Raw genomic sequence first — 27827 nt, 5'->3', positions numbered from 1 at the left:
AAAAATGAAAACACATCAAGCTGAGATGGAGATGAAAACTAAAGAGGGCATAACTCATTTGGATTCCTTGGTACCACTCAATCAGCATTCAAGCAAGGGTTTTGGGAAGTAGGTAACTCTTCGCCTTTTTCTCTGGGCTGCAGAGCATCTTTGAACCACACTACATGGCCTTCACAAAGCAGCCATGCAAATTTCCCTCAACCAGAATCCCAGCCAGGGTTTCTCAGGGTGATATAATTCTGATTTGTTCCCTACCATGAAATGCAGCGAGCAAAGATTATTATTTCAAGCAATCTTAGATCTTCCCTATACAAAGATCAAATTATTGATCATTTGGGACAGGCTAACTATTAAACATGATAACTTACTCATGACATATACAGAACTGATTTTATGCCTCTGAGGGCCCTTTCCAAGCTGGTTAAATTTTATTTCTCTGGAGTGACTGACACACTTTACAAACCAGTCCCAGAACCTTGCCTACTTTAGTCAGTATTTGAGCCCCAGAGCATACCACACATGTATGTGTGTGTGTGTGTGTGTGTGTGTGTGTGTGTGTGTGTGTGTGTTTAACACCTTCTTCCTCTGTTGGGCAAAAATATTTATGATAATATTAATGCGACGATCAAAAAAATAATTATTTACAGATTCTTTCTTTAGTTTTATAACCATTAAAAATTAAAAGTTAAAGATAAAAAACTAACTGAAAATAATTATTCAAATTCAGTAAACCAGTTTAGCTATGAACTAAAATTCGCACTTACCAAAGAAAAACATATCTCACAGTTCATACTTTGTTTTACTGTTTTAAATTGTAAACAAATAAAAACAATTATAATATATTCTTTATATTTATATATATAATTAAAACAATAATAATGTAGAATATATTTAAACTTAGATGAACAAAAAAATGTTTTGAGATATATAATTATCATCAACGTTTTAGGAATTGTCCATTAATGGTGCTAATAAAACGTAGATTTGTTTTTAGTTAGTTTCTTTGTAATTCTTGAGGGTCAAAGATTCCCCTTATTGCTCCACCAGGAGAGACCTCTCCCATCACTGGCCTTGGCAGTGATCTGCTTGTTGAATATCCCTAGTAGCTCAAATTAGCATCTCCTCTGCCCTTGCACATAACTGAAAATAATTTAGGTCAAATGAGTACTTTTTGGTGCATAGCACCCAGTCACACACACCCCACGCCCACACACATTTCTTTCAAATAGCAATATAAATCATCTTCATGGGATCAGAACTTTTACTATAAATGTTTCTTTCTGAAGCTCCCTGTGAGAACAATAGTTTCTTCGATCTACCAGTGAGCCTAAGGATAATGGATAATGCTGGCCATGATGCGATTCATCCCCACATTCCCTCTGGAAATAAGCTTACTCCAATTATCTATTGTTACACCAAGCTTCAGGACTGAGAAACATAAAAATACTTCTCTGCTTGTAGCTCGACAAGAGGACAGGTTTTTCTGGTCCATATTAAATGGATTACAATTATACATAGATGAAAGTATAATGATCTAATATTCATTTTAAAGCTGTTACCTCCAGTGAAGGAGAACAGAAAATAGAATATCTAGAGACAGGAACATGCATGAATATCATGTTAATAGCTTTCTTGCTGGTTAGGACACAGTGAGCAAATCAAAGTGTAATAATTCAGCAAGACAGAGGATATTAAAATGAATCATTACCAAATTGGGACCTAAGCCAATATTGCTGATGTCAATTCCTTTTGCAAACTTTATCACGTTGTGGCAGTGGGAGTTTTTATTTGCTGAATTTTGAAGATCTGTATTTACAGAAGTTTTTATTTTTTAAGTTTTTTTTCCTTTTTTTTTTTCAACGTTTTTATTTATTTATTTTTTTTTTGGGGACAGAGAGAGACAGAGCATGAACGGGGGAGGGGCAGAGAGAGAGGGAAACACAGAATCGGAAACAGGCTCCAGGCTCTGAGCCATCAGCCCAGAGCCCGACGCGGGGCTCGAACTCACGGACCGCGAGATCGTGACCTGGCTGAAGTCGGACGCTTAACTGACTGCGCCACCCAGGCGCCCCTACAGAAGTTTTTAGTGTTAAGAAAGGGATCTGATAATCTAATGGCAGTCAGAAAACTGTCATTACTGCTTTTTAAACATTTCCTTTCTGGCTATAAATAGCAGGTATGAGAGTCCTCTCATACTTCTCTCTCTCTCTTTCTATATTACATATTATATATAATATATAATATAATAAACCTAAATCTCAATATCAGGCATGGGCTTAGATCATGCTCCACTGAGAATGGCTCTTAGCTCAACCAGAAGCTAAGACCTCAAGAAAAGACCATTTCCTGAATCTGTCTTCCTGAACATTCTTCCTTTTCCTTTAGTCCCTGCAGTCTGATATTCTCTCTCTCTCTCTCTCTCTCTCTCTCTCTCTCTCTCTCTCTATATATATATATATATATATATATATATATATATATATATGAGTTTGTGCATGGGAAGAGGGTGGTAGCAGCCATATACACATTTGTGGACTCATTAGCTTTGCATTTCCATTGTGTGAATTCCAGAAGTACTAGAATCCCAAGGCCAATTAAAAAAATATTTTTTAATGTTTATTTTTTTTGGGGGGGGAGGTAAGAAAGAGGGGGGAACACAGAATCTGAAGCAGGCTCCAGACTCTGAGCTGTCAGCACAGAGCCCAATGCAGGGCTTGAACTCATGAGCTATGAGATCATGATCTGAACCAAAGTCTGACGCTTAACCAACTGAGCCATCCGGGTGCCCCAGAACCCCAAAGTCACATTTAATCAATGTAATTGCCTATCTACGTGTTTGTGGCAAAAAATATGAAGTTTTAAGAAACTGGAAAAACACAACTTAACGTGAGATAATTGATCTTTGTGACTACTGAAAGGAAAAATAGTACTTATGTAAATAATGTGTATAAATTATCTTTACCCCAGTGTAATCAGTTTAGGAAGAACAAATAGCTCTCTGAATTGAGAACCTTCAGTTACTCACTGAATAGAGTTTAACCTATACTCAACTCTACTAAATATAATTGTCATGAAAATGGGGTCAACCTAGCTTCCTTACATGTATAGAGTATATATATTCTCCCTGTTACGTATGCCATATATCGTATATACAAATATTACACATAACAATCATATAAATAAAACTCAGATAAATCTTTAATTATCAAATTTGAGTTTTAGGATTTATTTATAGTTATACACCTACTCACATACAGTTGTTTTTCAAGCTTCACAGTTCGTCACCCCTTATGGTTACCTGGCTCTTCCTAGCTGATGAATCGCTTGACCTCAGTATGCAGTACTGATGGCACCAAACTGACTCCTGGCAAGAAGGGGCAGACCCTCAAGGCAAATCCTTCGTTGTTCAACCCTGTGTCACCCTGACTTGCCTCCAGTCTGGCTTTGAGCTTGAAACCTCATGACTGACTGGATTTCCATTTTGCTCTTTGTACCCAAATCTCAATATCAGGCATGGGCTTAGATCAACCTCCACTGAGAATGGCTCTTAGCTCAACCAGAAGCTAAGACCTCACAGAAAAGACCATTTCCTGAATCTGTCTTCCTGAACATTCTTCCTTTACCTTCAGTCCCTGCAGTCTGGTTCTCAACAATGGGTTTACTTTTTGACTTGGCTCTGTTTTTTGCATTACATGGCATCCAAATTTACCTTTCCTAAAACAGGTGCTCACAAAATGTTTGATATCCTGGTTTCCAAACTTCTAGACCTTCTACCTTGATTGACCTTGGTGTCTTCTGGTCCTTTTCTGGTTTACTACTTGCCCCAATCTTAGCTCTTCCTCTACATTGTCTTCCTGGAAAATCTTGCTGTGAATCTTTGGTACCCAAAAAGTGAGACCTTATTCCAGATCCTTACTTTTGATGTTTACTACCTGCTTCTCAGCTCTGCCCTAATCTAGTTAATTTATTTCCTTCTGGCCCTATCATTCTAGCCTGCTTCTTTGTTTTGAATCTTTACCTTGTCACCGAAATTCTTACGATCAATGTTTAATGTGCTCCGAATGGGAGGAAGGAAACTTCATCAAGCTGTATGATACAGAAAATAACATAAATCTTGAATTTAGTGCCATGGAAACTTGTGTGGCTTTAGGCACTTCACATTTTTTTTTCCTTCTCATTCACTTAAACATTAAGTTGTGTGAGGGTTTGATTGGACAATGTATAGCAACACACCTGTCACGGGGCCTTGAATCCCTTCTGTGTCACTCAGGATTTGGTCAGAACAGCAAAACTGTCAGGAATGAGGCAGAACAGCAATTTATTAGAAGGACTTGACATTGTGCAAATGGGGAGGTTAAATAATTTATGGACCACTATTGCTTTTGCATCTGGTGCTGGCCTGAAGGGAGTGGGGAGCTAGAAAGGAGAGATGGGTATGAAGGGGAGGAAAGGAAGGGCAAACAAAAATCCAGGAAGATAAGCTGGAAACTGAGTTGGTCTTTCAACCACCCCCAATCCAGTCCTATAATTTTGATGACACAGGTGACCTACAGGAGAAGCTGACACTCGTTTAGAATCCTAACAGTGCACTTGACCAAGGAGTTGGTCCTCCTGGTTCTCCCTGGTTCTCTAGGGAGGAGATCAGACATAAGCCAACAAGGTGAACCAGCATATCTGCAACAACAAACGTGAGCTGCAGTAGCCTCCGACACTGCACTGACCTGCCAAGGTAAACAAGACTCCTGACTCACTTTTGGAGTCTATTTCTCTCATACATTTTCCTTGTGGTCAGCCCTGGCCCAGAACCACACAGAGAAGAGAAGCTGGCATAGTGCAGATACCAAACCCCTTTCTTTCTTCCCATCTGTGCTTCAAGTCTATAGCTAACAAGGTGTGTTGAAAAATTACATATACATTCTTTAGGTCTTGTTTAAATGACCTAATTGAGTTGGCAATCTCTGATTTAGTCAGTTGGGTCACTGTATTCCATTCGTCAGGAAATTGGACATCTGGTCAACTCTATTTTAGTCTTTGTGCCTTAAGCTGGATCAAGTTATTTCACTTCTCTTTGCCACAGTTACTGTATGTCTAGGATTTAACACCACCTCTGAGGCCATGGCTACAGCAATTTTGTACTTCTTTCAAGCATGATGGGAGGATAATTGGTTTATGACATACGAGGCCCTTGTAAGCCTCTTGAATGAGTGGGAGGGGCATCACACCACCAAATTTCATAAAATTGTTTATTTAGTTGTTTTACTTATCCAGGCCCACTGCTGATAATCCTGATATGAACACTGTGTATCTTTCTTCCAAGGGCAGGGTTATTTTAGTTTTAGAAAGGTTTCCAGAGCTTTTTAAACCTATTTGAGCTCTGAAGGTTTGGAAGAGCAATGCATTTTTCACCACGTTAAATAATACATTCAAGTATAAGTGGCTTTCAAAGTGAAGAACTAAAGAAAAGGGCACTGGATGGAGCTGCTCTTGCTGTGTCTCCAAGGTGACTGTTTGTCACGTAGCAATAGGTCTGCCCCCTGACAAGGCTGCTAACAGTGGCCTTGGTGGAGAGGGACAGTGTAATCAATAGGGCCCCATCAAAGCTAGATCTGAGTAAATTCTTCAAAACATTGAGTTCGGGTTTTGTGAGGAACAATTTGTTTCTATGGCAGAAAAGGAAATAGCTCACGGCCCATATCAACTTCCAAATTGAAAATCAAAGGTGATATATTAATTTTCTGAAAATAAATCTCTTAAGAACTCAGATTTCCAACATTTGCAAATGCATACTGGGAGATGAGTCTAGGACATGTCTGTAAACAATAGGAGAGGAGAATCCTTGTATCCTCTGCTAGCCACTTAAGTGTATCAGTATACTTTTCAATATGAAATTAGTATTTTGTGAAATATTTGGAATATTTCATTAAAAACTTATACAACAGCCCTATGAATATTGAATCTGGATTTAAGCACCAAATTGAAATGATTCTAATTGCTAATTTTATTTCTAACTTCTAAATGTATAGTTTTTTTAATGTTTATTTATTTTTTGAGGAAGACAGAGCATGAGCAGGGGAGGGGCGGAGAGGGAGACACAGAATCCAAAGCAGGCTCCAGGCTCTGAGCTGTCAGCACAGAGCCCGTTGCAGGGTTTGAACTCACCGACCACTAGATCATGACCTGAGCTGAAGTCGGATGCTCAACCAATGAAGCCACCCACCCCGGTGCCCCCTAAATTAATACTTTTTAAATCTTCTAGCAACAAGTCTGTAATGTGCCATCTAATCATTTATTAAATATAGAATCCTCTATTAGCAATTAATTATATGGCCAAACATAAGCCTGATCAAGTCCTCTGGTAATAATCCAGAGGGAAATGGGAAGGCATGAGTCACGGAAAGGACAGAATAGAGCTTTTCTGACTTTGGATTTGGGGAATGTAGAGAAAAAAGCCAATTTGGAGGTTTCTAGCTTGGACCATTGGGTAGATGGTAATGTAATGATCTGAGAAAGAAAATTCAGGAAGAGAAGCAGGTGGGGGATGAAACGATCAGTTTGTAACTAATATCTGGAACTAACTGCTGCATCACTGCATCACTGCGTACATCTGTGGAAGTTAGTGGCTTTCCCATCAGGACCCATCCTTCTGAGCACCAACGAAAACAGTCTAACTCCTCACCATCTGCATGTAGTGAGGGAAGTCACAGCTGCTTCCCACATCCCCAGTCCCTACCGCTGGAAAGCCCCGGGATGCCGTCAGCATTTCAGAATGGCTGGTTGGCACTGGTTCGATTTGTGGGTGGATTTCATTGTTAATAATAGCGGTGTTGGCTGTTTTCAGGGCTAGTGATTTGTCCGCTACTTGGCATATGAAGCAAAATTGCTGAAATCAGGACACCTGGAGAAGCATCTTAAAATCGTGTCCTTTTAAAATGTTAACTAATGAACTTCAGTTTGATATTTTACCAGAGCCTGTGGGATTATGGGTAATAAAAACTCAAAATGTAGGGTTGATGTGCTGCAAGCAATGATAAAATTTGCTTTTTATGCACTTTTAGAAAATGCATAAATGTTTCAGGTCAGGCAGCACAGGAGCTGTCATAATGTGTTGGCATCTTGTCACTCTTACACTTTATCCTCTGCGTAGGATTGTGTTTGTTCGGACTCTGAATTGCATTAAGCTGCTTCTTATTAGAATAAAATACACTCCGTTCTGTAAATACCAAACTGAATTCACTTGGGTATTTTAATGCTGGTTTTTAGTCCAGCCTCTTGCTTTTTATGCTCAATCTTAATAGACTCAGGTAGACGTACAGATGCACTAAGTGACAATTGAGATGTTCCTTCCGTTCTTATGTAATGAGTAGAGAATGGGGTTTCATGACTATTGACTTCTTGTGTGGGTGTGTGACAATGTACATTTGATTTTTTTTCCTGTCTATACAGGAAAAGTATAACTTTTAATAGAGCAGCCCTGTCCTCGCGTACTTACTTTTGTATTATTCAGAATATGTGCCTACATATAGGATGCATGCTGAATATCAATTATAGATGTTGTTCTCTATTTGAAGAAAGATGGAGTGAGAAGGAAAATCAGGCTTTCTAAAACTTCACTTTGGAAAAATTAAATGGAGGTGTATCTTTTAAAAGAATATCTGAACATGTCATCTTTTAAAACCTTATATCAACTCCCCACTTCTTGCCAAAATTGTCTTATTGTAAATAAAAATTTGATTTACTTATCTTTAATGTTCTCTTTACTTTGGTACTATGAGCATTCCTAGGCTTCACCTCTGGACACTTATCATTTAATTCCTGCTTCAAATATTCCCTCTGATCCACCCCTTCCTTTCCAACCTCCACACCAGTTCGATCTTCACCACATCATCTCTGGGGCTACTGACCAGCTTTTTAGCAGGATTTCCTGTTAGTAGTCTATCCACCCTTCATTTTCTTGTAACAGTTTAATCTTCTTTAAAATAAATGTCTTCATATTCTTCCTCTTCTCAAAAACCATCAGTGGGTTTCTATTTCTTACTATGCAGATATGAAACTGAACTTTTAGCAAAGATTTTCGCAATTCAGAACCATCTCCCTAATCCAATACTGTATCACTCATCTGTTACTATTATAAACCGTTCAACGATAGATCTCCTCTTTTCCTTTCCTCATTGCTTTCACTTGCCTAAAATGCCCTCCCAACTCCTCGGCCTATCCAAAGTGTGCTCACCCTTCAACATCCTGCCTCTGGTCCCATCCTCTCTGACTTAGTATTCTCTACCATGTAGTTTAGTGCCTAATAAAATGCTCTTTTAACATACAGTACTCTGAGGCAGACACAAAGTTTCACTTTTTAACAACTTTTTAAAAAAAAAATTTTTTTTTCAACGTTTATTTATTTTTGGGACAGAGAGAGACAGAGCATGAACGGGGGAGGGGCAGAGAGAGAGGGAGACACAGAATCAGAAACAGGCTCCAGGCTCTGAGCCATCAGCCCAGAGCCTGACGCGGGGCTCGAACTCACGGACCGCGAGATCGTGACCTGGCTGAAGTCGGACGCTTAACCGACTGCGCCACCCAGGCGCCCCACTTTTTAACAACTTTTAATTGTGGAAAAACATTTCAATGAATGCAAAAGTAGACAATTTAGTAAAATCAGCATCTACATATCCATCACCTGGCTTCAAAAATGATCAACTCATAGCTAGCTAGTTTTATTTGATCTATGCCTCACCTATTTTCTCCCCCATAATATTTTAGAATAAATCTCAGGAATCAGGTCATTTTATTTGTAAATATTCATAATGTGAAGTAGACATTTTGACAGTACTATGTACTTGTTTTTAAGTGCCCTTAGGCACCTGAATCCATTCTGCGATAGTCAGGAGGTACCTCCCTAGTTCAAACATGTATCTCTACCTCCATATTCATAGCCGTATCTATCATGTAGCCGTATCTACATCCGTATCTATATTGATACCAATACTATATTAATATTTATAAATGTCTCTCTCTCTCTCTCCATCTGTATCTGTAACTAAATTTCTATATCATCTCCATAGTCTATGTACTGGGAAGGATTCACAATCAAAAGATATGTTAACAAAATGGACCCTCGTTATGGATTGAGAAGACTTCACATTCCACTATTCATTTAGCACAAGCAAAATTAAATATTATAAATAATATATTTTCCACAATAGATTTCTCACATTAGTTTCCTTCCTCATTAGAGGAGCAAGCTAATTTCCCAATTATGGAATTAGTGAAACTCTTTACCCGAGGGCTTCCTCTGCTCTGGCAGTGTCTAGCTTCCTTTCTTCTTACATTACATAAATCCTATAGATCCTCACTGAGCGTTGTTCCATGCCATACTTGTCACACATAAGTCCTCCCTGGGATGCTTAGTTATTTTATCAGGGCCCTTGCTAGGGTTTCCTGATACATCAGTAAATACTCCAAGCTCACTTTTACACCTTTAATCAGCCAGTGTACTAATGAAGCTTCAGGTCCCTGTCAGATGCTCTGCAAAATGCCTGCCACTGATTACACCACAGCCACTGATCACTCACTCTGGTAATGGGCGTTCTACATGTGTCTCACTGGAATCTGAAATCTATGAGATCTTTGGTTAGTTGTTTCTTTGTTCCACCCTTTTGCTTTCTCTAACTTTATTTTCTTTTCTAATTGGCCAGATAAGAAATGCTCCTTTAGGGTAGATGAATCACTTCCTGATTGTTCTCTCAGCTGACAATAGTTCTCCCCATTTACTGGCTGGTAGAAATATGGTACTAGGACTGTCTCAGCTCAGGATATGCGTATTAATTCACTGATAGGTAGCCTCCACTTAGGGATTCTATTGGATGGTATTATATCCCCAACTCCTTCCCTGGCAGCAAATGTGTTTTATATTTCAATCCAAAGAAGACTTCTGAGTATCTACCATGTACCAGGTATTTTATTAGATGCTGGGTAGTTTGGGGTTTTAAAAGGCATTGTTTCTTCTATTGAGGGTCTTATAGACAATGAAAGAAACTTTAATATTGTATTGACCATGCCATTTTTCTTCAATTTCTCTCTACCCTACTGTTCTGTGTTACCATTTTCCCCTGGTTCCTCCAACCTCTCTGATCAATCCTCTTCTGTTCCTACTGCAGATTCCTCTTTTTCTGTCAACTCTTCAAATGTTGATGTGGTGTGGCTTCTCTGTTCTTTATTTCGTCTTCTTCTGTCTTTAATGTACATATTCTCCCAGAGTGATCTCATATACTCTATCCTGGTGATTAACAGGGATCCTTCTAACTAAAATATCTCTCTTGTACTACAAATCTGTACACATACAATTTATTGGATGCCCATTCTTTCTCCACCAAATCTTCTACTCTTTTTCCAATGGCACCCTGCACCTGTTGTCAAAGCCTGGCTGTTAGCCCAGCATCCTCCTCCTCCCTACCCCTCACTCCCTACATGCAGTTAGTGGTAAAGCCCTGCCAATTCTTTATTCTTTCTCATTTCTCAAATCCTCCCATTTTCCATTAATAATTTAATTTCACTAGCTTTGGCTCTCTTCTTCTTTTCCCTGGGATATTACCAAACTCTATCAGATCTTCTTGTCTCACTTTGCATTCTCCAATGCATTGTTCACAGAACAACCTTTATAAAATATTCCATAAAACATAAAGCACAAAAGCAAAATAATACATTCTTCTGATTAAAACCCCTTAATGGTTCTTTATTACACACATGATAAATTCAAATTCCCTATTTGGGAAGGCTCTGTATTCTTACTCTACTTCTCAGTCTTTTTTTTTTTTTTTTTAATTTTTTTTTTCAACGTTTATTTATTTTTGGGACAGAGAGAGACAGAGAATGAACGGGGAGGGGCAGAGAGAGAGGGAGACACAGAATCGGAAACAGGCTCCAGGCTCTGAGCCATCAGCCCAGAGCCTGACGCGGGGCTCGAACTCACGGACCGCGAGATGGTGACCTGGCTGAAGTCGGACGCTTAACCGACTGCGCCACCCAGGCGTCCCCTCTATTTCTCAGTCTTATTTCATGATTCCATTGCTCCCTGCTCTCACCTCCCATAGCCACCCACATACACAACTTTCACCCATTTCCAAATAACACGCAACTACTTCCACTTTTCTTTTCCTTGGGCATCTGTTCTACTTTCCCAGGAGAACATATATTCATTTTCTTAGACTTGTTTCATTTATTTTTTATTTTTTGTTTTTTACCTGAAGTCTATCTTTATGCTTGGGTAGATTTCAACCCTTGCTTATTTGTACCTTCACTGTGCTGTGTACATGAATTCACGAAGCATCCAATCTACACTATTGCATTGTCTGTTTACACATACATCTTCTTCTATTATAAGTTGACTGAGGACAAGAACAGAGTTATATTGACTTCTGAGTTCCCAGGACCTATCAAAGTGCCTGGTCTAGATAAAACATTAAAAAAATGCTTATTGGGGCGCCTGGGTGGCGCAGTCAGTTAAGCGTCCGACTTCAGCCAGGTCACGATCTCGCGGTCCGTGAGTTCAAGCCCCGCGTCAGGCTCTGGGCTGATGGCTCAGAGCCTGGAGCCTGTTTCCGATTCTGTGTCTCCCTCTCTCTCTGCCCCTCCCCCGTTCATGCTCTGTCTCTCTCTGTCCCAAAAATAAAATAAACGTTGAAAAAAAAAATTTAAAAAAAATGCTTATTGACAGTTTGGATGGAAGAATGATGGCAATATTCATTTTTATTTAATGTTATTCAATTATATATTTATATATTTATAAACTGTCTTTCTGGGCATGAACATCTGATCTTCTGAAGAATCTCTACCAGTTTACCTTCCTCAAAATATGGACTCGGTATTAATTAATTTTACTTTTTCAAATGTGGGATAGCCCATGTTAAACATTAGCCATTTTGAGCCAAAAGCCTCTGAAGGAAACGCAACTCAAACTCCATGTTGGGTCTTACCACTAAATGTAGAGGACACAAGAGTTTTTTTGACTACCCGCCATCTGAATCCCCTCCTATGTTTCTAATATATATCTTGGTGGAAGGCAGGCCCTGAATCCTACTAAAGCTCCAGGAAGCCCAACTAATTCAGATTCAGGCTTCTCTCATGAATGACATCCAGACTTGGCCAACAAGATACAAGTCCTCCTGGTGCTTCAAATTTGGAGTGACGCAAAAATCAGAGACAGCGGGATGCATCCACTTGTGCCACAGCTGCGCCCATTTCCCAGTTTGGTAGTAGTAGCCATGTCTGTTTCCTCTCCTGGGCAGAGAAGCAATATCTTCACATAACAGTTCCTGGGACCTACCCGATATTTCCTTGTTCCTGCTCATTTTCCAAGCCTCATGCTCTAGCCTCCTGAGGAGTTTCTTGAGTTACTTCAATCTTTTTTTGTAAAAATCCTTTAGCTTCAAAATTCTTTAGCAGTTCCTGCTTATTTCTACTAACAAAACTGACTAATAACTATGGATGAATTTTACTTATGCAGAATTGTTTAAGTGGAAAACTATATGCTAGTGTGCCTCTAATTTAAAAATGGTTGTATTTAAATCACTAAATACATTGGGCACAGCTATCCTAAGTAATGAATACAGAAGCAAAATGTTCTTCTAACACAACACCAGGGAGCAGACTCTGTGGGCAAATGACATAAGTAATTTATGGACAATAACTATTGCTTTGCCTTCAGATATTTCTTTATCTCTTTTGCATGCCTTTCCCCAGGTGCCATCTGAAAGGGGACTAGTAGGCGGCTAATGAAGGTGTACTCAGTGGTATTTTACGCAGCCTCAAGAATAAGGAATGGAGCAATTGTCTGCAATCATAACCAGATGTTGCAAAGCTCTATAAGCCTTAATGGCTGTTGTTTCAATGCAGCTTTTTAGGAGGAAAAAAAATCAATATACTAAAATAAATGATCTATGGGAAGCATTTACTGGCCATTTTTCATGAGAAAATTACTATACAGAGACTTAATTGTGCTCTTTGGATATAGTTTGAAAGTTGAAAAGCTAAAGAATTGTGTTTGTATTTGCATGTTTGGCTTTTGTAAGAAGTTTTATGAATTATCATTGGGACATCTATAGAGGCTTTGCTACTTACTGACAACTATGCATGATGTTGGACTTTAAGCAACTTAAAATACATGAAAGAAAAACTGCATCTTGTTCAGCTGAAAACATGTAGTACTAAATGGAACAGATGTGGGGCCTTGCGACTTCAATATGTCAAAATAATACTTCTTTCCTCTCTCTTAAATTGGACCTCTGGTAGCTACAAGAATAGTGAGCAATCTGTGCAGGTAGCTAGCCAGATATTCTCCTCCTACTCAAACACCCGATTCATGGACAGGCCAATCTGCAAATTAACTAGGTGATGTTGGCATCTTCGCCATATTTGGACAGTGAACCTTATGGTTTCTCCCAGTGTTTCCCAAAGGATGGCGCTTAGACCACATGTATGAGTCGGTTGGGACACTTATTAAAAGTGCAGACTTCTTGGGGCGCCTGGGTGGCTTGGTCGGTTAAGCGTCCGACTTCGGCTCAGGTCATGATCTCACGGTCCGTGAGTTTGAGCCCCGCATCGGGCTCTGTGCTGACTGCTCAGAGCCTGGAGCCTGTTTCAGATTCTGTGTCTCCCTCTCTCTCTGACCCTCCCCTGTTCATGCTCTATCTCTCTCTGTCTCAAAAATAAATAAATGTTAAAAAAAAATTTAAAAAAAAAAGTGCAGACTTCTTGGCCCCACCCTTCACACTTGAATTAGAACCTCTGTGGATATAGTCTGTACATCTGTCCATGATGTGTCCTAGGTGATCGATGAAAACTCTCTGAGTATCGATCATTCATGATGTCTCTGTCCTCTTGAACCTCCTCATTAGGACCAGAGTTAATTCTAGTCAAATGTGAAGAAATACAGAATTATATTATATGCAGAGACTTCTCTATTCTTCCCCAACTCCCCTCCCTTCCCAATTCATTTGACAGGATCTCACTCCCTTACTCTTTCCTATACAATCCATAATCTGGGGACCTTGTTCTTTCACTGCTTTCTCCTAACACCCTCTGCTTCCTGTGATCCAACTCAGAATTTGGCCATCCCATTCCTCAAACTCTACTCTTCCCTTAAAACACCTCTCCTGGATTTTATCCCCATAGCCAAATCAGCAACAAAATAAGAGCCACGGACAAGCTATTCTGTAATTATTATGGGAGGGCTGGAGAAAATTCCCCAAATAATCCTTCATTCTTGAATGACACTAAAGCATTTAACAGAACCCCCTCTGTGCAAAACACTTGGTTGACTGTCTCTTCCAAGAGAGTTAACCAAATTAGATTTTGCAGCTAATACACTCTAATACATATTTGCTAAAATAATGGTGGGAATCTCAATTCAGGTTTCAGGTAATGGTAACATGACGGTGGTGGTGGTGAGAAATCTATGAAAGAAATAGTCTCTAGTTCAGGAATAGAGAGTGGAAAAGGCTGACTAGGAGGTACATGATTTCATGCCAGTGAAGTCAGTACCAGTGTGCTGTACTGAATGCTCCAAAAAAGTCATTAGCCCGGAAAAACAGAGAGATATCTACTGTCTGAGTGAGGGGGTGCGTGGTGTGCATATGTGAATGATACAGCAGGCCAGCATGCTTTTTAAGCATATCTTAAAGGAAATTAGGTAGATCTGACCAGACATGGCAGGAGGAGTTCGGTATGGAGGAAACAGCATGAATAAAGACAGAAGCAGGTAAGATTTGACCTTGGATATCTAGAGATGTAAACTGGAGATGGCAGCAGGGGATGCCGGGGAGAGAAAGTTTCCACTGGAAACACTGAGGAAGAAGAATGTGGAGGAAATTGACTACAGCTGTCCCTGAGTATGTAGGAGGGGAGGCTGACTCTGCTTTTAAGCCTGCTTGATACTAAATATATTCATAGTTTCAGTGTGAGAATAAGCCTCATCTTTCTATAAGTCTTAAAACTGTTTTCTCTGAAAGTCCTGTCCATGAAGAGTTTTGTTCTTTTATAGTACCCATGCATTAGTGAAAACACAGCTTCTATTTTCCATCTTTTAGTTATTTGCTATAAGTACCCATGTGGTGACTGCCTTATTATTGGAATGTCCAAGTAAGATTTTCAGGAAATGCAGAAAGGGTGTTTGTAAATTGTAGCCTGTTTTTCCTTCGAAATGTGAAGCCTAACACTCTTGGTGATACTAGAAACCAAAGGCCCTTAATTTGATTTCATTGCACCACAGATAAAGAACATCATGATTGTTTTGTTGTTTTAGTGAAGTAGAAAACATTGCCCACAGGCAAGAAACTATAGGAGAAAAAGGCAAGAGAAACTTTAGTTATTTTATAGAAAAAGAAAGAAAGAAGGAGCCCACATTTGGTAGGACCCTGTCCTTATCCAGGGGACATTTCGTGTTAAGTGGCAGAGTCTATTAATCCAATAACAAGAATTATGAAGAAAGTCTACTATCTTTTGAATTTAAATAGATCTCCCTATCATTCATTTAGCACTTTATATATTTTTGAGATTTGGATTTTTAAAAATCTATCTTCAAACAAATTCTTTGTTTATATTAAACTTACTGTTTTGATCTCTAAGAAAAATTTTCATATCTATGTATCTATTTGGATTCAGTGACATTTCCTCAGAATTAGATTTTTTTTTTCCTGAAGAGTCTGGGAAGAACTCAACCACACGTGGATATCCTGGTGAAAAGTGAGGTGAATCCACCCTACCAGTCACTTGTCTGTCCTCATTTTAATTTAAATACACCTTCTACATCCTCTGCCAGCTTGTCTCACTATTTCTCCAGGTCCATATAAAGAAACAAATTTTAACATTGCTTATAAAATTCAAAAAAAAAAAGAAAGAAATTTTATTCTCAAATAGAGGAGAGATTAAGTACTAAATTGCCTATGAAATAAGAAATTAGATATTGTTTTCCTGTAACACAGGAAACTATTCTTTTTTTTTCTTTTAGAGACCCAACTCTAGTTTTATTTATTATTAATTAATTAATTTTTAAATAGAAATTATTATCAAGTTGGATAACATACAGTGTATACAGTGTACTCTTGGTTTTGGGGGTAGATTCCCGTGATACATCACTTACATACAACACCCAGTGCTCATCCCAACAAGTGCCCTCCTCACTGTCCATCACCCATTTTCTCCTCTCCCCCCCCCCCCCATCAACCCTAGGTTTATTCTCTGTATTTCTAAACTATGTGTTTACAAACTGGGTCTTATAAACTTAGTGAGAACTCATAGTAGAAATGAGATAGCAAATAATCTCCATAGAATGTAAGACACTTGTAACCTGCAAGGCTTTCAGCTGCCACAAAAGTAAATATTTTAGTAATATTTATAATTCTCATTATATTTAAAGTGAATAAAAGGAGAAGGAAACATATCTAATAATTAAATAGTGATATTAATAGGTTAAGCTTCCATAACACTTCGGAATTGTCAGGTTTTTTTATGATTTTCACCTTGTTTAATCTTCATGACACAAAATCTAGATAAGGCAGGGAAGATGGTATTATTATTATTATTAATTATTATTATTATTATTATGCATGTTAAAGTTGAGCTGGCAAATGGCTAGGCTTAGTTCTAATGGCAAGTAGCAAAGCCAGAACTTAAATCCTGGTGCACTTTTTTTTTCATATATTTATTTGGGAGAGAGACAGAGAGAGACAAAGAGAGACAGAGAGACAGAGAGACAGAGCATGCAAGCCAGGGAGGGGCAGAGAGACAGGGAGAGAGAGAGAATCCCAAGCAGGCTTTGCACTGGCAGTGGGGGCTCATATAGACATGGGGCTCAAATCCACGAACTGTGAGATCATGACCTGAGCTGTAGTCAAGAGTCAGACACTTAATCAACTGAGCCACCCAGGTACCCCCAATCCTGGTGGACTTTGACTTCAATGGGCAGTATGTCAAAAGGGTAAACGAAGTAAAGTGTCTTTGATTTTTATCCAGAAATTTGGAATAAAGCTATCACTTTTGTAAAAAGGGACAAGCATATTTCAGCAGTGGATCTTTTTAATATATTCTTTTATGAAATACTTTACAAGATAGTAAATAGGTTTTTTTTTATAATAAAAATACAGCTTAAATAACAAAGCAATAACGTTAGGCAATTTCTCTTCAAACTTTATCATGAAAGGCTTTGCAAATTTAGAAACTAGAAATCACGATAAAAGCTTAATGACTAAGACACTCATTTTGTTATCATATCTTTTAGAAGCAAATACTGCCATTAGTATAAAACTTCATTATAACTTTTTAAAGTTTCTAGCAATTTAAAATTTCAATCATTTGAAATATCCTAAATTTAAAAATCAGCCCAAAGCCAGCTATTCATGAAAAGCTTGAACAAAGTTTTCAATTATAAAAATTATGATATATTTTAGCACTTCTTAGTATAGGCAAAGAAAATTATCACCATAATAGATAACTTTCTTAAAGTCACTTGTATCTTGCCATTGGAGCTTTTGAGCCTTGTATTTATTTATTTATTGTTTATTTATTTTTGAGAGAGAGAGAGAGAGAAAGAGAACGCAAGCAGGGAAGGGGCAGAGAGAGAGACACACACACACATGAATCCGAAGCAGTCTCCAGGCTCTGAGCTGTCAACACAGAGCCAGATGTGGGATTTGAACCCATGAACTGTGAGATCATGACCTGAACCAAAGTTGGAAGTCGGACAGTTAATCCACTGAGCCACCCAGGAGTCCTGGAACTTTTGAGTTTTTAACCGAATGAATATAAACTATGGATTGAGGGGTGCCTGGGTGGCTCAGTCCATTAAGCGTCCAACTTTGGCTCAGGTCATGATCTTGCAGTTGGTGAGTTCAAGCCCCACATTAGGCTCTCTGCTGTCAGCCCAGAGCCTACTTTAGATCCACTGTGCCCCTCTCTCTCTGCCTCTCCCCTGCTCGTTCTCTCTTTCTCTCTCTAAATAAATAAATGAACTTAAAAATAAAAGAAACTATGGATTGATTATATGCTAGTATTTTATTAGAACACTGGCAGAAAAAGATCAGATATGAGACTTCTTGAAGTCTATTAAAAAATGTTTCACGATTGGGTGCTTGGGTGGCTCAGTCAGTGAAGCATCAGACTTCAGCTCAGATCATGATCTCACAGCTCCTGAGTTTGAGCCTCGCATCCGGTTCTGTGGAGCCTGGAGCCTGCTTCAGATTCTGTGTCCCCCCCTTTCTCTCCCTCCCCAGTTTGCACTCTGTCTTTATTTCTCTCAAATATAAATAAACTTTTAAAAAATTGAAAAAAAAAACATAAAATTTCAAGATCAAAGACACAAAAGCACCTTGTTAATATAAGAAAGCACATTCATGTATAAAGCAAATACTATACAGCATGATTTTGGTATCAATCTCCACTTCTCTCTAAGTGTGCTTAGGAGACGTGTGTCTTCAAATCTCATCACTCAGTTCTTCTTTATTGGTTATAGTTCTGAATTTCAGTACTCCAAATTGACCTTCACTAGAATGGTCAATTGCTTGGCTGGGCTTAGCATAGCAATTTCAAGGAAATTCTCAGTTTCTCATTGTATTTTCGTAAAATTCACAGTTTAAATGCATCATCTAATTCTTACTTTGCTTTTTAAACAATTCTAAGAAATATTATAACTTAAGGGATGGATGTGTAACTTAGCTCCCCCACAGTGTATTATTTGTAAAAATGTCTCCAGAGGTTCTATGCCAGGAAATATATGCAGATTGTCCTGCCTTTCAGTAAAAAGAGCCTCTGAATCCCTATCCCCCCGATGTGACCACATCCCACCCTGCAATCCAGAAACCTCTGCTAGCACAGTCAGCCTGGAGGTACACTACTTAATTGTTTGATCCTCACGTCATGAATGTTTTTCATGTCCATCTTAACGAGCGCCCTCCCATCATCTCTTGATGGTAGAAAGTTAGTGTCCTTTTAAGCAAGGCATTGATTAGTCTAAAGAAGGGATGAATGAAAATTACAGGCATTGTGGTATGATGAGGGTAAGACAGTTATGAACAAAAATAAAGAGAGTTGCCACATGTAGGTAACTACCCATTCTTTCCTTAAATTTCATCTTTAGAAAATGGGCCTGGCCTCCATGTCTTGCCTTACTGGGTATATTTTCCCATAAGGCTGTGAAGAGGGGTAGGGTAGCCATTGGTTTCTTCCAAGCATTCAAGTTGTTCTTTCTAGACACAGAGCCAGATTCAACTTCCTGCCGTGTCTTGAAGTTAGGAGGGATCACATGACTTGCTTTGGTCCATATCTTCTGAGCAGAAGTATCACAAGTCACTTTCTAGCAGATACTTTAAGAGTCAGTACATCATTCACCATGACCCCTTTTCTCCATTTTTGCAGTCAGGAAGGCACAGAGATAGAGCTCCCTTAGCCTAGGATCCTGAGTGTGAATGATATAGAGCAAGACTCCCCCTCCAGATGACCCATGATAAACAAGTAGCATGAGCAACAAATATGCCTTTGTTGTTTTCAATCAATGATATTCTAGAGTGGTCTGTCATTACAACAAAAGCTATCTTGTCTTGACTGATGTAAGAATCAAGTTGAATAAAATGTAAATTGCTTCAAAAAGTTTAAGGCCCACCTAAATAGAAGCTCTCATTTCCATGTGAGATGCTTCATATTCATAAGAAAGTCTCTAAGTTTATTGATTCATTGAAAGAAATTTGAATTGTTCAGTCTTAATATTTGCACTTTCTCAATCAACAAGAGTTTTGCTAGCAAATATATTGACGAACAGAAGATTTTGGAAGCTGCATAGGTAGCTTCCTTTCAAAGTGAGACATTTATCATAGAGAAACAGAACAAGTTACTAGTGGACAATAAATACTTCTAGAATAGGAATCCTTATTTTCCATGCCAGAAATCCATCAAGATTCATTAATGGAGCAACGAATTGTGCAAAGCTTTGCTGGCCATTCCCGGAGCGGAGCCCAAGGCAATTTGGTACTCATGGGTCTTTGTGTCCCTTCTCATTGCCTTCAGGATTTTTGCTTGGTCATCCAATATGGGTCCTGATTAGATTGCAACATGAATAGCAGGACTACAGTTCTAAGCTATATTTGAAGTCACAAGTAAAAGATTTTGGGGGGCCAAGAATAGGTAAAGATTGTGTAACTTAATACAATGACTGAGAATGTAACAATTAGAAAACCCCTAAAATACATGTCAAAATGATAAGACCATCAGATGTTATTCCAATAAATACATTTTTTCCTTTCTTCTCTCTTCATTATATTTCTATGTAATTGAATTCCATCTTTTTGCTCCATTAGCCTTCAAAGAAACTATTACCAGGTGCTAGGCACAGGTAATATCAAGGCCCTGCAACAATGCATTAAGTAATTTGCAAACATACAATATATGTTAACAATCTATCAATGCATTAAATGGTTTTAAAAAGGGCTGTTAGTAATCAGTGGTGGCAAATGTCCAGCGTGTAAGGAAAATAGGGAAATGATGGTTGTAACTCTTAATACTACCTTGAAAATAAGCAATATATTTATTGATCTGATCTTTCAAAGTAAACTTCTCTGATCTAGTTAGAGCAACTGTTTTGACTCAGTTTATAATGTTTTTGTACCATTATTTGATACTTTAAGCTATGGGACTTCTTATATCTTAATGTTTAGTGGCAAAGAAACTGTAAGTAGACACTTCTTTCCTCTAAAACTGATCCCAAATATATAGATGTTTTAATTTCTACAGTAGCTACAATATGGGCAGAATAAGGTAGTCAAAGAAAGTCTCCATGTTCTGGTCAGAATAGCAGTCACTATTTTTTCCTTAACCCTACTCTGCTTGATTTGGGGAAAAAAAGGCATTTGATGTGTTCTTTTTTTTTTTTTCTCCAAGGGAGATCAGGAGAGCAAATGTGATGTAGGGTGTCCTATTTCAGGGCTTTTTAAGGACAATATTCTGATCTCTTAGGCTTAATAAGCAGATTTTTTTAAAGCTTGTGCAAGAAATAAAAGCATTCCTTCACTGGGGTGACCTGGGAGTCTGAGGAGTTCAGCTGTCTTCACCTCAGAGGCATTCTGCCCCACTTGAGGTAGAGGTAAAATGCAGGCTTGAAAAAAGAAATCTATTGAGCTGAATGAGGAACAAACATACACATGAGATGCTCAGCTAATAAAATCAGTAGGAGTAAATCGTTATACATTTTAATATGCTTAGTGGTTTTTTTCTTTTTCTCACTGAGCCACTGTGGGTGTGGAAGGTATCTGATCAAACATGAACATCTTGAAAAATTTCTTTAAAATAAGGGTAAAAGGCACAATGAGTGTGTATACACACACACACACACACACACGCACACGCACACGCACACGCACATGCAGAGGAAGACTGCTTTAATTTTATTTTATCTTGTGAAGTTTAAATTGCTACAGCTTTCTGATCCAACAAGCTGATAGTTTAGGACTCCACACTTCCAGTTGACTGCCCTTCCTGAAATATCCTTTGTGCTTCTTTAATCTTTAAACAGCCCGTGTTTTGCTTAGCTAGTCATCCCAAGTTTTTCCTTTCTTCCCTTTTTTTTTTTTCTGAAAGAAAAAATTGGGATGTGGCCAAGCTCAATGATTCAGGGGACTCAGAGAGAAATGTTGTCCACACAAATAGTCATTCTACTTCTGAGAAATCACTGGGGGATTATTTCATTATATTTCAGGTTTCCGTTGTCTTGCTTGTCAAATTTCAAAATTGGTTTTATTTTGAGATGGAAAAGTGTCTAAGTTGAGCCCACAGAAAACTAGTTTAGTTAAGAAATGAAAGTGAAGCAGATCACAACAGCAAAAGTGTAAGAATATCATGAGAAAGGAATTATAATTATCCACTGAATAGTTAAAATATCTGAGCTAAAGAGGTTGCAGGTAGTAAATCTTATAACTTAATCCCACTGGTGAGATTTTACTTGCCAATTTGCTGATTTTCCCCCCAAATGCTATTTACCACTCCAATAGTGAGAATACTGTAAGCTTTGAACAGTAAAGTATCAACATGAATAAGATCTGTAACAGATTCACTACACTGGAACAAAAAAGACCAAATCATTATTAAAGTCATCAAATTGTAAATGCTATCACAAACATTACTTGTACTGTAACTGTAATTGTAGGGCATATTGTATTTTTATTGCCTACTGACATAAGTAGGTATGAAAAACACATCAGATTAAGGGCATTGTTTGACTGCAGTAATTAAGTATCTGCTGTAACCTAAGATAATATGTAAGCTATTGTATGCTCCATTATATACACACACAAAAAAAGCCTTACAGAAACAATATAGAAGTTGGATATGTTTACCATGACCTTCACAGCCAGCATTGATTCAGTAATAGTATTAACTCAAATTCTTAGTCAAAATTCACTTTTCAAATAATTCTTGAAAGGAGAACCAGAAAATAATCTTAAATGAGAGTATAAGAAACTCTGTAAAGCAAATCTATAAAACTTCATTCAATGTAATGGTTCAGAAAAGTACTTTGATCATGTTTGGACTTGACTTAATCACAATCATTGCACCAACAGTAGACCATAGAAACACCTGCTGTTTACACTGATGTATAACAATTGTTACTTTGTAGATAGTAGTTGTGCATTCACTTTCTGAGTTTCATTTTCCTCATCTGTGAAGTGGGGAAAGTATTAATCACTGCTCCATAGGATGAACATGAAGACTGACTGAAATAATGCATGTCAAGCAGCAATTCAAGTGTCACGGCCATAGAAAGTTCTTTCAAAAACAGTCCAGATAATTCCTCTCCTGTGTCCTCCTAATTATTCTGAGAATAAAACCCACTGTATCATGGCCTTTCATGGCCCTGAACGTCTGGCACTTGCCTACATCTCTTTCCTTACTTTATTTTATTATTTTTTTATTTTTTTTAACGTTTATTTATTTTTGAGACAGAGAGAGACAGAGCATGAATGGGGGAGGGTCAGAGAGAGAGGGAGACACAGAATCTGAAACAGGCTCCAGGCTCTGAGCTGTCAGCACAGAGCCCGACACAGGGCTCGAACTCACGGACCGCGAGATCATGACCTGAGCCAAAGTCAGATGCTTAACCAACTGAGCCACCCAGGCGCCCCTCTTTCCTTACTTTATACCATGCTTCCTTTGCCCAATTGGTCAGGCAGGAGGAGTTAGTTCCTTTTTGCTCACAGGAGGGTCAGCCTGTTTGTTCTATTCAGGCCTTCAATTGAGTAGAAGAGGGTCACTCGCATTAATGAGGGCAATCCAGTTCACTCAGTCTACCAATTCAAGTGCTAATCTCATCCAAAAACATCTTCGCAGACACCTAGAATAATTTTTGACCAAATACCTGCACAGTTGAGTTGATATATAAAATTGACCAACACAATTTGTAAATGGCCATAAAAAGTAAAATTTAATTGCTATACAGATTTAAAAGGTTTGAAAGAAGACTTCACATCAAAAAAAAAGGCTACAAGCTCCCTCATTTATTCTTCAATTCTTCTGTTTACTCAATGGATATTTATTGGGCATTTACATGGGAAAGATGCTATTTTAAAGGTTGGGATTATAGCACAAAGCCCAACCCCCAAGGAGAACAAATGTGTTGGCCATCTGGACATCACCTAGACCACAGATTCATGCAACATTACTCCTTGCTCTCCTGCTAAGATGATGGCCATGGTGACCCAATTCCCACACTTTCTATGGCTCCCTACCTGTCATCTCTCTTGCTTGCCAAGGCTTCAGGCAAATTAGCCACTACATTTCTCTTCTGCATTCACCCAGATCCACATTACTCATTAAGAGAGCTGCTGATTAGGGGTTCAGTCTGAGTCTGTGGTTTGATTAAGCCTTTTGATCTTCTCCTCTCCTCTCCTTTCAATTGTGTCTGCTGGGCCAGGCCCACATCTTCTGTCAACCACTGCACCTGGACTGCAAAAGACTCTCCCAGCCACTTCAGAAGCCATCACACATAAGGAATGTGTGCCTTCAGTGTCCTACTGTACCCTCCGTACTGTTCTATAGCTACATCTAGTTAGCACAGGTCCTGTGCTTCACAGCTTGGCAACCTTCAAGGATGGAAATCATCATGATCCCCATTCTGCAGATAAGAAAACAAAGGTCAAGAGATTTAAAAAAAAATCTCCAAGGTCACACATCTCATAAACGATGGACCTGGGATTTAAAGTCACACAGCCTAGTTCTGGATACCAAATTCTCCCAGCTGTGTTATTCTGTCTTCATCGTCATTATTCTCCTCCCAGGACACCTTCTATCTCCCTGTGTTTCTGCTTCCACCTTCTGTCTCCTTTTTTCTATCTGCCTTCAGTTTGCTTTCTATTAACTCTTTTCTAACTCCAAGCCTGCTCAGCTGTCTCTATCTTGAAGGGGGAAAAAAAGACCTCAGTTAAACAAACATACACACATCTATTTGTTCACTACACCTTACAGTAAGGCAACTAAACCCTGCCAAATATCAGCCCGCATGTCTCCCTTCATGCCAACTTGCAGGAAAGCAATTTCTACTTTAAAAAAATCATGTCTCTCTCTCTCTCTCAAGCCCTGTAGTCTACATTCCTCTCTCTCTGCCAGAATTATGCCTCTTCATCCCCCAACTGTCGAACAGAATGGCTTTTTCTGAGCCCTTGTTCTACATGACTCCTGCGTTCTATGTGATATTGTGGACTAACCCCTGAGTCATTTGGAATATTTCAGCATAGGTTGAATCTCTGAATAGAACGATGGTTCTCAACTGGGAAGACGTGAAGGGAGGGCAATTTTATCTCTAGGGGACATTTAGCAGTATCGGTGAACAGTTTTGATTGGCAGGACTGGGGAGTGCTACTTGCTTCAAGTGAGTAGAGGCCAGGGATGCCAGTAAACACCCTACAGTGCACACACAGTCCCCTCCACAAAGAATTGTTACCAAATGTTAACAGTGCCAAGGTTGAGAAACGTCTCGATAGAGCAAAGGGAAATGAGAATTCTTTAAATTTTCTGGAGCTTGCACTCCAAGTAGATCCACTGGTTTAAACTATCGTAATGGGATTACAGAAATGCCTGTTCCATCTCTGTTTTCCTCTTTGACATCTGGCACAGACTCCAGGGATTTGACAAAATGGAAAAGGCAGCAGAGGAGCACATCCCGACCAGGTCTGAGTGCGTGTCAGCATATAACACCAAGTGCTAATTCCCAGCTCCAAATTCCTAAGAGGTTTTCCGTTTGGATGCCTTTCAAAATCTACCTGTGTGCTGTGATATTCAGGCCGACAATGGTGCTCCTATTAGCAGTGCTCAAGATCCAGTTTCATGAAACTAATGACAGGGAATTTTCCACAGAGAGCCTTGCTCACCCTACTTCTCCTCATTTTGGACTTGATTTGGGAGAACAGAGCTTCAGTTTCTGGTCTTCACTGCTCACGTATAGGGGATTTTTAGGAGCTGGTTGCAGACTTACTAAAAACAAGATTTTAGTCACACTCAGTAAGGTATGAGACACTTAAGCTTAATTCCTCATATAAAAAATGCAAATGTCTGATACAGCTGTATATTTTCAACAAATATTTGTTGAATAAGCTACAAATCTTTCCATTTTTGTTCCAGAGACTGACATCACCAAATCCCCACCCTGAACTCCATGGTCCTCTTCAACTCTAGGACCTCTTCAGTTAGACCAATTAGACCACAGGCTGGTCCCAACTGACCTTCAAGTTTTATTTCTCACTAATTTTGTTTATTAACCCCTGTTCTATTCAAATCAGTATAATTAAGTTTCAAAAACACTAAGTCTGTTCCCATGAGTATCTCTGAAGTACAAGACTTGTACAATAGAAAAAAAAGCCTCTTCTGAAAATGTAAATTCTAGCAATGAGGCCCAATAGTTTAATTATTTTTCAGGGGTAGTACTATAGTGTTAAATGTTTACTAATCCTGTTTATGGTAAGAAAAAACTCTTGGCACAAAATGGGAAAAAATGAAAACAAAACGAGCTTTATCCAAGAAGAAAACAATGTATAAAACAGGCTCCTATCCAGGGATCTAATGCTAGGACATTTGAAATTTTACTTTTCGGACAAGTAGAAGAAGCTTGCCAAAATGTCAAAATATGTTAACAATCCATTTCTTTACCTACCTCACTGCCTTCCAACAAATGCTGCAGTACACAGAGCATTGAACAATCTCCATTTTTATTACACCTTCACCAACAATTCGAATCAATTCTACAAAGTTGATTTATGTGTGATCATAACTAATATTAAAGATGCTGCATCAAAACACCCTACTTCCTGGGGACATCAGTTCCTTTTTCCGCTCTGTGCTGTGGAGATTCCTTATTCTCATGAAATCGTATTGTCTTACCTAGTTTACCATTTTTAACTCTCCATTGCTATGTGGTTTGTTTGTTTTTTTTCCTTTCATCTAAAATCCTCTCCCTCCCATGAATTTCATTTCATCCCAGCTATGGTGAGTGGCATACCACAGGGGTTGGAGCATTTTGGTTTGAGAATCAGACATTTCTGGACCTTGATCCACATTTTCTCACTTACTAGTTGGTACTTGAAGACTCTCAGCCTCAGGCAAGATGGCTACTGCTCCTTCAAGCATTGCTTTCGTGTTCCAAGCTGAAATAAAAGGAAAGACCAAAAGTGAAAGTCCTTCCAGCAAGGCGTTACCTTGGAATGAATACTTTCTGCAGGGACACTTGGGATATATCTCACTGGTTAGAACAGTGTCACATGGCCACCCTAGAAAAAGAAGGATATTAGGATTGATTTATCTTGCTCCCCCTACCTATATTAGAGGAAAATGAAGGGTTGAGGGAAAAGGGAGGTTGTAATAATGCCTGTTGAATCACCTTTCATTCTTTGCCATGGAGGTACCTCTCAGAAAGTATGGGAGTCCCACCAACACAGAAGGCTTTTATGGCACTTTTATTCATTTGTTCAATTTCAGTGTATTGCTTGCATTTAAACTTACATGTTCTTGGTCATGTAGATTTATGGGTTATATTATCTAATCATAACTTAATGAAACGTCACATAAAACACAAGTGCTTTAAAAACGATTCTTGTGAAATGGAAACAAACCACAAGAGACTCTTAATGACAGAAAACAAACTATGGGTTGACAGAGGGAGGTGGGTGGGTGATGAGCTTGATAGGTGATGAGTACAAAGGAGGGCATTTGTTCTGATGAGCACTCGGTGTTGTATGTACGTGATGAATCACTGAATTCCACTCTTGAAACCAGTATTGCACTGTATGTTAACTAACTAAAATTGAAATAAAAAAAGAAAATAAAATGATTCTTGCAAGGAAACCATGATATGAAAATATTAGTAATAATTAAAGAAACACAAACTACACAAATTCATTATCACACACATTCTGTGATTGAAATGATCACAATCCAGGAAGATTAAAGTTCAGGCAAAACATCTTGAAATTATCTAAAAGACTCAAGGATGACCTCATCTGAAGTATATATGGGATCTTGAGATGCTAACATGAAACCATCATGGTTTGCCTGAAAACACCCAGAATTTAAAATATATAAGTGCCAAGCATCCAGAATGTGAAAACACACCTCTATAACTTTTTCTTTATTACCATTTAAGTTCATGAGATTCTCAGTCCATGACTTTAAATTTTTCAGTAAATTTGATAAATATTCAGAACTTTATTTTGAAGTTTTCTCATCCAAAGAGATCTCAAAAGGAAAATGTGTGTTTTGTTGCCATAGTAATGTTGGCTGAAATGACATGAAAGATAATACAGTGATAAACC

The 27827-nt window shown here is 38.6% G+C and overlaps 1 long non-coding RNA gene across 1 annotated transcript in view; it reads right to left on the bottom strand.

Moving 5' to 3' along the window:
- LOC123583962 overlaps nucleotides 1-27827 on the bottom strand; it is a 113404-nt gene that overhangs the window by 29082 nt on the left and 56495 nt on the right. Inside the window, exon 2 of the long non-coding RNA XR_006705081.1 lies at nucleotides 26589-26663. This is a non-coding gene — a long non-coding RNA (uncharacterized LOC123583962). The remainder of the gene's footprint in view (nucleotides 1-26588; nucleotides 26664-27827) is intronic.

This window comes from Leopardus geoffroyi, chromosome B3 (assembly GCF_018350155.1).
Source record: "Leopardus geoffroyi isolate Oge1 chromosome B3, O.geoffroyi_Oge1_pat1.0, whole genome shotgun sequence".
NCBI lineage: Eukaryota > Metazoa > Chordata > Mammalia > Carnivora > Felidae > Leopardus > Leopardus geoffroyi.
Note: the sequence above shows the minus strand (reverse complement) of the source record. Positions and strands in the feature narration are given on the sequence as shown.